At 37.0% G+C, this 14,410-nt stretch overlaps 1 long non-coding RNA gene across 3 annotated transcripts; it reads right to left on the minus strand.

Annotated features, from left to right (window-relative positions):
- Nucleotides 1–1,029: 1,029 nt before the first annotated feature.
- Nucleotides 1,030–12,610, minus strand: LOC132077210 (uncharacterized). 3 transcript variants are annotated; one of them, XR_009419020.1, is made up of 6 exons: nucleotides 12,541–12,587; nucleotides 9,977–10,067; nucleotides 9,423–9,579; nucleotides 8,192–8,343; nucleotides 5,336–5,453; nucleotides 1,030–1,156 (listed from the first exon to the last, which is right to left on the minus strand). It is a non-coding gene; the product is annotated as an uncharacterized LOC132077210 (long non-coding RNA). The 3 variants fall into 3 exon arrangements; XR_009419019.1 differs by lacking the exon at nucleotides 1,030–1,156 and adding an exon at nucleotides 4,178–4,355; XR_009419018.1 differs by lacking the exons at nucleotides 1,030–1,156; nucleotides 9,423–9,579 and adding an exon at nucleotides 4,178–4,355 and having other exon boundaries at nucleotides 12,541–12,610.
- Between the last annotated feature and the right edge of the window lie 1,800 nt (nucleotides 12,611–14,410).

Below are 14,410 nucleotides of genomic sequence, written 5' to 3' on the forward strand. Positions count from 1 at the left end.
ACATAAATACTTTTTCTCTTTTCTTGTATAGAAAAACCTTTTTTTTTTTTTTGTCCATGATATTGATTTGAGATAAATGGGCAGGCAGAACTATAAATAAATGTTTTATAAACATGAAAAATTAAAAAACTACATATTATATATTAAAATTATACTTTAACATTACCGGGATACAATAATCTGTCAGTGAATTGGAGGAAAGGATCACTTTCTACTGTGTATTTTATTCAGTAGGGTTCCTACTACTAAATTTTTAACTGAAAACAAATTAGGTAATTTACCCTTGTAACTCTAGCTCCTGGTCTTGCTTTATATTGTCTTTTGTCAAATTTTAAACTGATCTTCTATTCCTACTTCAAACTGAAAGGCTGCCATCTAAATCAAACATCTCTGCAATTAAATTGGGATATATGTGTGTTATAAGATTACGTCAAATAGCAATAGTGAGCTTAATACCTTGCTTATAAAGAAAACTGAGTTCTTTTTTTATAAGTAAAACTGAGTTGGGTTTTGGAGGACCCTGACTCCTTTTAAAATCTGTGAGACTACTTTGAGAACACTCTTACAATTAAACACAGGAAAGAAAATTTTTGGTCTCTATATAAACTTAGAGAAGGAATCAGAACCGAAAGAGTGATGACTTAAAAAATGATTGAAAGACTACTAGTTTAAAAAAAAAGCCTTAAAAATATCAGGGAGGACAATTTGTACCTTGCAGAAATGGTATGTGGGAGGTGATACATTAAAGTTAATATAAGAAATATTAAGTGTGACAACAGATGGGCTAGTTGTAGAAATAAAAAACAAAAGTATATTTTTGTCAAAATTGCTTTAATAAGGTAAGAAGACAAATGACTTTTACAAAGGTCAAAAAATTGTCCATGATTTATAGAAAGTGCACTGTTGTTACTGCAATGAATCAAGTAATTTGGCCAGAACCAGCAATAATTTATTGTTCTAAAATAAAATCCTCATTAGGCACAAACAAGCTGTTTGATTGCCAGAGTAAACATAGCTACAGATTAAATTGCAGATTTTACCATTACTTCATATTGCTCTGGATCATGTCACAGAGCTATTTATGGAGCCTGTGTCGTTCTTCCAAGGCTGGGGGGCCTGAGTTGTCACAGAATATATTTTTCCTTCCAGAAGACACCTGAGAACCCGGAGTGCAGTTTGGTTGTGCAAACTCCACAGGTGTGTATGTCAGAATATATTATTTGATGATACACAGAAAGCTGCCAAGGGCTGGTGTTGGACTGGAATTTCATTAGAAACTCCAACAGGCAGAGCCAGAAAGACTACCAAGAGCTCCAATAAAAATTCTGCCTCATGAGACAACCTTAAAGACATCAACACTTTCCTCTAAGTGTTCCAATCTGCTCCAAAATCCACCCATCCTTCCCACCAGAATGCTTTCTCCAAAGTCCAAATCTCTTAATTTCTTAATCCAGTTTAAGGGCTCTGATTCTGGTACTATCCAATGTGGAGATGGGTATTTTGCCTATTTCTAGCAGATGTTTTATCAGCATTTTACCTACTTCACATGATCTCTGTAAAGCTACTCAGGCCTAAGTCTTCCTTCTTAAAACACATTTCTTGTGGTTGTAATTATTCTTACTGCTCTCCACAGAACTCTCTTCAAAGTATTGAATTGCTGTTCAAACTATTTTTTATTATCTCAGATAAAGCCCACCAGTTCCACATAACTTCAAAACAGTTAAAGTCAAGATGCACCAATATTTCTTTGCCTGTTGTAAACATCCTTTCTATCCTAGTAAATAACTCTTGTAACTGACTTCAAAATATCTGTCAGGAGTCCTTTAGGTCTGCATGATACAGATTGAAACAGAGAAGGATTAGAAAATCTCCCAAGGTCCTTTCCAGATTGCTCTATCAAGACACCAACAGTCATTGTAACCTTTTCCTCTAATTTATATAATTGCTAACACATTTCATTATTTTTGACTTATAAGAAATTTCCTGTATTAAAAGAAAAATGAGGGTTTTTCTCTGAATATCTACAGGAAAAATTCAGTGCACCCTTTGTTTTCCCTGATAGGCTGCACTCTGAATGGGATAGGTGGGGCAGGAGGGGAGCTGTAAAGTGGAATTAAGACCCTCTATCTCTTATTCCACTATTTAAAACCAGAATAATGTTTTAAGGTACGAATTCTTTCCTCATTTTACCTTAAAAACTACAACAGAATGTGTTAAACTCTTGTTCTTTTTATTTGGCACCTGACAGCCTTTGCATCTTCCAGTTATTTTTAGCTTTATTTATTCCTAATTGTATTTTTTAGGGTTTTTTTAGATTTATTATTCTGCTTTGTTAACAATACAGTTCGAAATACATTAGTTGCCTAGAATGTGAACAGAACATAAATTAAAGTCCATTCTGCTAACAGTTATAAATACTAATTTAAATATACTGTTCTTTAAACATCCAAATATTGACATTGATGCAAGCAGGTCACTAAATTCTGAAGTCACATGTCTAACACAAGATTGCATTAAAGAGATGACCCAATCTCCCAATTAAACAAATAGACATGAGACATAATCTAGCATGGTATGTCTTTGATTGGTTTAGTTTTGCAATTTGACAGATGATGCTTTACATGGAAACCTCATTAAAAATTGCCAGTGGTTCTATTTGGAAAGACTAATTTGTACAGATCATTTTGCCTTAATGAGGTTCCATGTGAAGATGAACTAAGATCCATTGAGCTGGTACATTTTAATTAGTACTCTAGAGTTGGTGCTCCTCTCTGTCACTGTCGTAATTTTTGACTTCCAATGTAGATGATCAAATGAAAAAGTGTCTTTGGGGATTTGGAACCCCACCACCAGCTTTTCCACTACAAAATACATTTAAACCGAATTATGTAATTTCTATCTCTGTGCTATATTCTGGGATTAAAATGTAAAACATTATTATATCATCAGGATAGATGAAATAAGTAATGATTAGAATTTCCTTATTCAAGGCGTGTATTGCCTGTAAAGGCATTTATAAAGCAGGTATAATGTAAATGATATCTTTCTAGTGTTTTGGGAAGTAAGGGCAACTTCAGAAACCTACCACTGTCATTGTCTCATAAATAACTTCCCAAAAGATCAGAATTAAATATTTACAATTATATGGTTTTACTGTCACTAATCAGGAACAAAAGATTTGAAAAGATCAAGCTATTATGTGAATTCATTGTAGTTTGTGTTTAAAAGCCTGCAAAAATGTTTTTGATGTCGCAACAATTAGATAAAACCAATTCAGGCCAATTCAGTTGTATATATACAAATACACATATATATAACTATGTATATATATATATATATATATAAAACTACATATCTATATATAACTAGATACATATAACTAAATATATATATAGAACTAAAATATCTTTTTTGCCTATTCAAAAAGATTTCCTAGAATTTACTTTAGAATGAAAGGAAAATTACATGAATGCAAATATAAACAGGAAAAAAAGAAAATTATAAATAGGGAGATATATATAACTAAATAGATATAACTAGATATATGTATAAGATATATGTAATTAAAATATATATTACTAAATCTATATGACTAAATATATATATAGCATATCTATAACTATCTTTTTTGGCCAATTCAAAAAGATTTTCTAGAATTTACTTCAGAATGAAAGTAAAACAACATTTATGCAAATATGAACAGGAAAAAAGAGAATTATAAATACGGAGAATACATGTGGTAAAATTTAATAGGGATTAAATTGCCATCACCATTTATAAATAATTTTCCAATACAGGTGCAGCTTCCTTTTAAACATCTCTTTAGTTTAAGATCTTCCTGAAAATCATCAACTTTAGTTGAGCCATTTGGTAGATAATTCCAAATTATTCTTTAGGAGAGGGATCCTTCTCTATTGAATCCTGTAACATGTCTCAATAACCTAGCATGAAACTAAGATCTATTTTATCTTCAGAGGGGTTTCCAAGGAGTATTTTCTGCACAAATTTTTATATTTGTTTATTTATGCTTTATATAAGGTTTTATCCTTGAAATGATAGTAAATGAAGCAAAGTGCACAGTTCCAAGATGTTTAAGAAAAAAAACCTCTGACAATCAGTTCAGTGTTTTGTGAGAGCCTTTTGTTTCACTCACAGAAAAAAGAAAAACAAGCAAAAGACTTTCTGATTGTTTAATTGTATTATGATCCCTTTCACAGCATTACAAAACCTAATTTTCAAATAAAGTGTTTTCTCCAATTCTCAATAACAGTTTTCCTAAGCACTGCCATTTAAAAAGAGCTTCAGGAACGTGGAATTCAGGATGAAAATCCAGTCAAAGAAGGCATTGCAATGCCCTAATTGGAAGAAGAGATTAAAACTTTCAGCTTGAAAAAGCAGCTGATGCAGTAATAGGAATTCATGCATTTCACATGTTCACCTCTAATTAACTTTTTCATCTTGTAAAAAGAATAATTTTTTTCCTCAGTTACACATTATGATGGCTCCGATAGCTAAAATCTCCACATTCACACACACAAATTCACTGCTACTCACAGCCCTGCTCCAGAAATTCACTTTTCACCAACTTTCTTTGAGTAGTTGTCACCAAAAAGCAACAAGAGCATGAAAATTTTCATGCAAAGATTTGCCATTTCTGCCTTTTTAAGGTCACTGTTTGCCTTAGGTTCTATACATTTATTTATTTTTTTTACCTTTCAAGAGTGACTAATACTCTTTGCTCCCTGCTGATGTTCCTCAGGCACATTTTTTTTCTCAACATGATAAGGCTTGATTTTGACAATGCTTTTCAATAACAAACACATCTATGGGTGAAATGCTTAGATCAACATTTTTGGGAATGGTTGTTTTAAAATCTTTTAAAAAGTTTAACTTCTTGCCATTTTGTTTACTAATGCTCACTTCAAAATTACCTTGGTCATACCTCAGTTACCTAGTGTAATAGATGTGGATGATAGAGTGAAAATAAAAAAAAAATAATATAATATATAATATATAAAATATAATATTATATCATATTATAATGAAAAGTATAAAATATAAAATAAAATTTTAAATATATATAAGGTTTGAAATATATATTACATAGAATATAATATATAATATTATCTATAATATAATGTAATCTATCATATTATATAATTAGTATAATATAAATATTTACAATATAATATATACAATATAATGTATACAATATACAAAATATACAATATATACTATATTATAATATAGTACACTATATTATACTATACTACACTATAATACACATGGTTTATTTATTACATACAAGATAAATGAATATACTTAGTATATCCACCTGTGAAAAGTCTTGTTGGAAAATTCTTTCAGAAGAAAATATTGACCAGCAGCCAATGAAATTGCCAGGCCCAATTCAAGGGTATATTTTACAGTGCCTCTGGGATGGAGATGCAGCTCTGTGCCAGGAAATGGAGTTATTATCAGTAATTGTGTTCACAGAGAGTTAAATTTACTGTATCAATGTAAAACAGGCAGCAGAATTATAGTACACAGATTTCCTTCCAGTCTCTAAACATATTATGCTGAACATGGAACAAATAAAGATCAAGAGCTCTGTAAGAAGGAAATCTTGGCCATCAAGTAAGAGATCACAAAATCACAGAATCAACCAAGCTGGGAAAGATCTTGGGGATCACTGAGCCCAACCTATGACCTAAGACATCTTGGCAACCAGACCATGGCACTGATGCCACATCCAGTTTTCTCTTAAACACATCTGGTGAGATGGTGACTGTCACTGTCATATTTTCTGGAAATATCCCTTCGCCAGGATTTCTTCTGGGAAGCTGAGAAGCCTCAGGAGAAAAGGAAAAACAATATTATCTCATTTTTCTCTCCTGTGTTTTGCTGCTTTGGAATGTGGTTGGAGATTGTTTATCCAACATGTGAATTGCTTTAACTTAAAGACCAGTCACAGCCAGGCTGTGTCAGGACTCTGGAGAATCACGAGTTTTTCATTAGTAACTTCTTAAGCCTTCTGTAAGTCTCCTCTCTCTATTCTTTAGTACAGCATTATTTTAATATAAGTACATAAAATAATAAAATAGCCTTCTAAGAACCTGGAGTCAGATTCATTTCCTTCCTGCAATGGGGGACCCTGAAATTACCACAGGTGACTCCACCAGCTCCCTGGGCAGCCTATTCCAATGCCCAGTCACTCTTTCTGTGAAGAAATTCCTCCTAATGCCCAGCCTAAACCTCCCCATGAGCAGCTTAAGACTTTGTCCTCTTGTCCTGGCACTGGAAGGGACAGTGGCTCATCTGGTGCCACCTCCCTGCTCCAGCCATCCCAGAGCCCATGGCACAGGATGATGTCCAGACAGCTCTGGAATATCTCCAGTGAGAGAGGCTCCACACCCTCTCTAGTTAATCTGTTCCAGTGCTCAGTCACGGCACAGGAAAAAAGTTCTCCCTCATATTAAGGTGGAACTTCCTTGCCATCAGTCTCTGCCTTGGTTTTTTGTCCTGCTGCAGGGCACACAGGATGTAAATACAGCCGTGCAAGACAGAACAATTTCTGGGGCCTTGTGGAGTTGCCATATCCAGCTCTTTCTGGAGAACTGCAAATCCCCTGAGTGCCATGAGTGCACATCTCCAAGTCTGCAGCCCAGAGACTCATGCTGAAGCCAGTAAGAACTAAGGATTAGTGGAGGAAAATGAGCTCACAAAGTATGGCAGTAAAGAAACTTTACAAGCTGATTCCAGCATTCTGCATCACTTTTTGCCTCACCAAAGAAACCAAGACATTCAGCAAAAACACAGAAAACAGGCTGCAGAGGGAGCAGGAAAGATTCCCCTCTCTGAAGTCTGCAGGAGGGGAGGGAAAGATATTTTCGCTAAATGCTTCAGTAACTGCTTATTTGGGGTGATTTTTCCTCAATCTTACTTTTTGTTTGTTTCTCTGTTATTGTCTACTTTTCCCTGAATTCTCTTTTTGTCACTCCCTGTGCAGCATTTTGCCCTTTCTTCAACATTCCTTAAGTTTTCTAATGGGACTAAGCTGTATCCAGGGGTTGCTCTGTTGTGCATTTGAAGCTGTCTGAAACAAGCTGGAATTGTCTGTGAGCAGCACAGGGCAGCCCCTGATCTCCTCTAACAGAGACACCACCACCAGAACCTGTGCTGGAACCCAGGACATTGCTCTGGCTGCCCTGGAGGATTTGAGACCCTGGCAGGGGGCTCAGAGACCTTGGTACAGAGTCACAAACATCTGTGCCTTTGATTTTAGCCCATGGAAAAAACAATTACCAGCTTCGTGCAAAGATTTACAAGCCACAAGAGTTTGAGCAGAATGCATTGTTATCTTATCACAGGGGTTCCATACTGCTGTCTCCTTACCACAAGAATTCCATACCTTCCTGGTGTTTCCCATGAGCAGCTCCTCAGAGCACTGACTCTTTCTTCACAAAGCAGCCAACTGACCCCAGCTCCCGTCTCACCCACCCCACTCTTTTATAGCACTCTTCTTCTCATTGGTCACAGCTGTGGCCTGTTAAAGCCAGACCTGCTCCTAATCTTTGATAATTGACCCAGCTGAAACTCCTAAGGGGTAAGACTACTTCCTACACTATCTTTATTTTCTTATATTTTATCCCCCTACAAGAATGATAGTTAATTTGTCACAAGGTTAAAAAGTAGAATTTTGGGGATTTAGAATGAGGGTTCAAGAGGCAAAATGGAGTGGTCTGTGTATGTCCTGCCCTTCTTCTTGTCTTGCATGTCCTGCATCTTCTGCTGTGATGGTGACACTGATTGGTTTATAGAATAGAGACAGATTGTCTACCATAAGTGACAGGTATTAGAAAACTATAGTAAATAAAGTACACATAGTTTTTACTATGAAAAGTTAACACTGCCCCAAGGGCAGACAGTGTGCCATGAACAAACCTGTGGACAAATCTCAATAGGTCAGAGAAAGAATGTAACAGATAAGAAAAAATAAACAACCTTGAAAAGCAAAACTGACGAATCTCAACAACTTCTTCAGTCATGAGGCTGAGAAGAAGACTCTCTAATACCTAAGGAGCCATTTCAGCAACACAAAACCCAAGAAACCTGGACACCTAAATCCAACACAACAACACTCTGGGATTCAAAAAGCTTATTATTGATACCTGTTCTTGGAATGTCATACCTGCTGCTTGCTGCAGAGAGGAAATCCATAACTTACCACAAATTGGTGGCATTCTTGTCACTAGCACTAACAGGGCTGCTTTAAACATTGCAGATTTGTGATTCAATGTACTTGAACAGTTTTCTTCTTAGAGTGTCTTAAAGGCCTTGATCCTGCAAATTAAAATGAGCTCATTGCATCAATGTGCCAGTGCAATAAAAATGTAAAGTTCAAATAAGCAGAACATTAATTGTGACAATATCAATAAATTGATGCTTTTTGAATTAACTTTGTCATTGTAACTGTCTAGCTGGCCAGACAGATAAACCAAGCTGCCAATAGTGACCTTTGCTATTTCTGGAGAAAACCACACGAATTTTCTTCCATGTTTCAAATCAGCATTTAAAAATTGGAATGAAGTAATAATAACCACTTGAAATTTGAAAATTAAACAATGTAAGGACAAATGAGTTTTGGTTAATATAATTTTCACTAGAAGAATATAAAGCAATAAATCATTTATAAAAAGATGCATAGATTTAAGTAGGTAAAAATAAATGGAAATCAAAAGAGAGTGGAGAATGTGCTACTGGTCTTTTTCTTGCCTGCGTCTCACAAGTTCAGCTTTTCAAAGCACTTTTTTTTTGTAATAGTGAGCCAGTATAATTTTTCTGTCTTACAAGTCAGTGGATGCTCATACTGTAAATACTCATGCAAAATTTTTCTCCCTTGAAGATATGGTGAGACATTCTAAATATAAAAAAAATCATCAAAATATTACATAAAACTGGACCTCTATATTATCACAATTTATTTTATAGGACAGTTCTAAACAGCACTTGAACTATATTTCTACACGTTACTGAAATGGAAATGTCTCTAAATCCTCATTTTTCAGATTTCAAACTTCATCTCCCTTTCCAATATCTTGAAGCTGAAGGAGGATATATTTAGGTTAGATACTGGGAGGGAATCCTTCCCTGTGAGGATGGGCAGGCCCTGGCACAGGGTGCCCAGAGAAGCTTTGGCTGCCCCTGGATCCCTGGCAGTGTCCAAGGCCAGGCTGGATGGGGCTTGGAGCAGGCTGGGACAGTGGAAGGTGTCTCTGCCCATGGCAGGGGTGGGATGGAATGAGCTTTAAGGCCCCTTCCAGCCCAAACCATTCAGGGGTTCTCTGATTCTCTGTTTCTGAGATTCTATGAGCTCACCAGAGTGTGATTTCAGTGTAGTGATACCTTGCTTGATAACTCACATTCAGTCCTATGATTTCTTCACTTCACTTGTCCCAGCATATCTGCCCTTTATTTGTCCCCTCCTCACTTTAAAATGGCTGTTGTACATTTGGCACTGACACCTCAGAAGTTCAGCAGTGATGGGGCCTGTGCGGTTATTTCTGTGTGCAGGATGCACTAGCAAGGGACACAAAAAAAGAAAGAAGCAAAGGCAGCTTCTCAGCTTCCAGTGGATGATTCAAATGCTATCTACAATGCCATCAGATTGACATGTTGGTTTAGAAACAATGTTCTGGGACAAAACTGTGAAAGTGAGCAACAACCCAAACTGAATGGCAGCAACACTACCAAGAGATCTGCTCTCCTAGCACAGCTGTGATGTAGGGCTTTTGGAAGCTTATTTAATTTTATTCAATTATTTTATTTAATTATTTGGAATACATCTATTTGCACTTTTATATCTTCCACATATCACTTTTCAAATGCTTCTAGCACTACTTGAAACACATTGGAAGTCTGTTTAATGTAGTTCTTGCTCACTTGCACACCCAGGCATGTACTGCTTTTCACTGACCTTCTCCAACCATAAAACAGTGATGTTCTGCTTGTAGAGTGTTTCAGTCTGCCAGGATTTCATCAATGAGAGCTCATTTCACAAACAGCCACTGGAAAGGAATGATAAAAAGACTGAGATAGGCAAAAAGAATTGCCAGACTATATTTAGGATTGTCTTATAAAATATCACCAGTATAGATACAAGATTTTAAAATATCATAATCAAATTAATCAGAAAAACAGATCTTCAATGAGAATCTTAAATGTATAATTGTTACTGATAATGAGCTAAGAAGTTATCTGCTATTGCAGTTTGGTATGCCAGAAAATTCTGAGTCAGTGTTCAAAACATCTTGACAGCATTTCTACAAGTAAATATGTCAGACAAACCCTTCTTGAAACAGAGCCTAAAGGGAAATAATCCATTCTGCTGCTTCCTATCTAAATGTGTATAATTTGGCCTCGGATATAGATGACCTGGACAGAAGGATTGGGGCAATAATGCAGGGTTTAGTGCACCTAGGAACAAAGAAGATAATTAATTTAGGACAACTCAGTTCTTTTCATGCCAAGAAAATAGCTCTCAGTGGTCCAAACACTGCTGCAGCTCCTGTCCATAAACATCCAGCAATATTTTGGATGGCAAAGAGGTGCATGCAAGAAGCCAGAACCATCAGGGAACTCACATTATAAAAACCAGACCTCGGCAGGTGCCTCCTTCACCTCTGGCTCCTGCACCAGAAGTCTCAAGAAGAGAATCTTTATGCCTTGAAATGGGTGTTTGGAAAACTCTGCCTTTCCACTTTCCTCTCCTTTGCCCCAGGGTCTCTCTTGTATTTGTAGGGTTCCCAGATGAAGGAAGGAATGATGCATCTGACTCTGTGTTCTCAGAAGGCTAATTTATTATTTTATGATGCTATATTATATTAAAGAATACTATACTATACTAAAGAATACAGAAAGGATACTTACAGAAAGCTAAAAAGATAATAATGAATCTTGTGACTCTTTCCAGAGTCCTGACACAGCCTGACCATGATTGGTCATTAAGTCAAAAACAATTCACATGAAACAAATCAAACAACCACCTATTAGTAAACAATGTCCAAACTCATTCCAAAGCAGCAAAGCACAGGAGAAGCCATCACATAATTATTGTTTATTTCTTTCTCTGAGGTTTCTCAGCTTTCCAGGAGAAGAATCCTGGGACAAAGATATTTTTTCCAGAAAATATGACTACGACAGGTCTGTGTTGGTCTTTCTGCACATTGTCCTGACAATCCCAGGTGTCTGCATGGAAAACGGGTTGGGATTGGGTGCATTACACCAGTGCCACAGGCTGCTCTAGTACAGCGCAGTTCAGAAAATACAGACAAAAACCACTCAGGGCAGCTCTCAAGGTAAATTTCCTTTACCTTGGATACCAAACAAATCCTCTGATGGTTGAGCACTGTTGTTAATTGGTCCATAACAGGAGCTTTAATTTACATGTACTCAGAAAAATAGCACAGGGTGAGCTAAGCACTGTCTCAGTGGAAATTTAATATTGTTCATAAACAGCAGCAGGATGCCTCAAAGAGAATATGAGCACTGAAAAAAATCTATTGTTAAAATCACAATAGTAGCTAATAAATCCAGCAAAATGAATCACTTTGGAAACTTTTGAGAGAAATTAGGTCCCAGATGCATAAATCCAGAGCATATTTTCTAATGGTGTGCCAGTTGCTCAGTTCAAATAATTCAACATTATTCTCTGACTGTAACCCAAACTAAAGCAGATATGACTCTAACCCATACCGTTCCTCAGCTCATACCCTTAAGTAACATCCCTTAGAAAGGATGTTAGCCCAATTCCTGATTCTGATTAAAAAAGGTTATTAAAATGCAGTGAACAGTGAACTATCCTAATAAATCACAATTACACTGATTATCCTGTCAGTATTAAAATAACTGTGAGACTTTGTTGAAGTCACCTTATATTGAACACTCAGAAATGTAAGCTTCACACAACATGAATGATGATAGCATGACTAAAAATGATACCTTGACTATTAATCAGCTAGATGAATTCAAAAATTAGGAAAACTCACAGGAAAGCACCTAAATTATTTCTGCTGTATACTGTTGGGTTGGTTTGGCACAGCCTGGTAGCAGAGGAGTCACAGAGGTGGCTTCTGTGAGAAGCTGCTGGAAGCTTCCACCGTGTCTAGCAGACATGGACATGCTGCTGGCCAAGGCCAACTAGACAGGTGTTGGTAACACCTCTGTAATATCAGATTTAAGAAGAAAATAAAAACAAAGATGGGGGCAGCTGTAATTTTCCAAGAGGAAAAGGTGAGACCATGTGAGGGAAACAGCATGGAGACACCAAGGTCAGTGCAGAAGGGGCTCCAGGTGCTGGAGCTGAGATTCCTCTGCAGCCATGGTGAGACCAGGGTGAAAGCAGCTGTGCCCCTTTATGGGGAACCATGGGGGATGCAGAGATCCACCCACAGCCCATGAAGAGTAATAGGGGATGCAGAGATTCACCTGCAGCACAAGGGCATCCACAATTGGTGTCTCCTTATCACAAAAGTTTCATACCTTCTTGATGTTTCTCATAAGCATCTCCTCAGAGCACTGACTCTTTCTTCTTCACAAAACAGCCAACTGACTCCAGCTCCCTTCTCACCCAGCCACCCCACTCTCTTAAAGCACTTCTCATTGGTTACAGCTGTGGCCTGTTAAAGCCAGGCCCGCTCCTAATCTTTGATAATTAACCCAGCTGAAACTCCTCAGGGGTAAGATTACTTTCTACACTATCTTTATTTTCATATATTCTATCCCACTACACACAGGGGATGCAGAGATCCACCCCCTGCTGATGGGGATCCATGGGGGATGCAGAGATCCAGTGGGAGACCCAGTGGAGAGAGGGGACCCTGCTCCCAGGCTGGAGCAGCCTGTCCTTAGAGGACTGCACCCCATGGAAAGAAGTGGCCACACTGCAGCAGTTTGCACTGAGAAATGTTGCTCATGAGATGGAAGAGAACTGTTGTGGCTTAATTTGTGTTCACATCTATCTTCAAATGTCACAAGTCTGCCACTTTTTTTTTTTTGTGGTAGATCTTAACTTGCAAATAGCAAATCGTGCTACACTTAACAAGTGTCTTGTGCCACTGTAGAGTTAAGGTGTGAGCAGAGGGGCATCCAGGAGACCTGTGGCACCTGCTGCCTATAAACCCTGTTTTGTTGAGCAGACCTGCTTGATGTTCCTGCTCAGTACTCTCAATTTATCTTTCTGCTGAAATAATTTCACTCTCCTTATTCTTTTTGCAAACCTTATAGTGTTATTTTTATGCTGCTCAAATTTCATTACATCTCTAGATTTCCTTTTGTTGGAGTCTTCTGGGAATCCTCTGTATGGGTGGCAACAATTAACCAAATCTTCACAAGGTATTGAAATAAGATTCTTCCTCAAAAGACACCTTCAGCAGAAGGGTTTATTCATTCCATCATGTTCTTGATAGCCATTTTTCTTAATAATCTTTTAGCCACTGTGTTAAGCATCAGTCATGTTGACAAGATTTAATGAGTAAGAGGCCCTATTACAGTAATAAACAACTTCAGAGAAAATGAAAGAAGGTCGGCTCATTATAGGTGTATCAAATTAGCAACACTGCTTGGCTAGGACTCTGTAAAATTTACTAGCTTATAAACACCATGAATCATGTTTGAATATTTGGTCTGATGAAGAGCATGTACTGGACCACTTACATTGGCATGCTGGTGGTTGTACAAGTAATACAACATCATTATTTTTGGTAATTGCTGCTCACAGTTTGGAATGCATGGCTAATAATCAGTCTTTAATAAACTAGGACAAATTCCTAAACTGTGAGGATGTCTCCATTTCAGCTGCAGTGCCATGGGGACCTGGCAAGTTTAAAAGCAGGTATGGATGTGTTACCTGAGCAAACAAGATGTTCAACAGGCTGAAAAGAGATTTTTAATAGAGATAACATGCTCCTTCCAATGCTGGCATGCCCAAGGTGGGTGGCAGGTCTGGCTACTTGCATGCAGAGACGTGATTCAGTATTTTGGAGTGGGCTTCATTCAGCTCTGACAGGTATTCTGTTCTGGAGATGTTAATAGTAGCATTTGTCCAGAAAAACTATTTTATTATGGACATATCTGCCAGGCTTCCTCAAAATAATGTAAGCCTTCAAGGGAAAAAAATATCTAGATTAGTTTTTGCAGGAAAAAAAAAACCTCTGAGAATTAAAGATATGTTATTGCAGCATGGCATTTAACATATTCTTAGTAGAATACAATCTTTGAACGTTACTTTTATGATCATAAACATCAGTAGGGTACTTAATTTTTAAACCCTTATATGTCTCACCTCATACCTAACATTTCTAAATCTATATATCAGATCAAATATAGAGATGTAGGTGTTAAGTAATTTAAC

Source organism: Ammospiza nelsoni, chromosome 9, assembly GCF_027579445.1.
Source record: "Ammospiza nelsoni isolate bAmmNel1 chromosome 9, bAmmNel1.pri, whole genome shotgun sequence".
In the NCBI taxonomy this organism is placed as follows: domain Eukaryota; kingdom Metazoa; phylum Chordata; class Aves; order Passeriformes; family Passerellidae; genus Ammospiza; species Ammospiza nelsoni.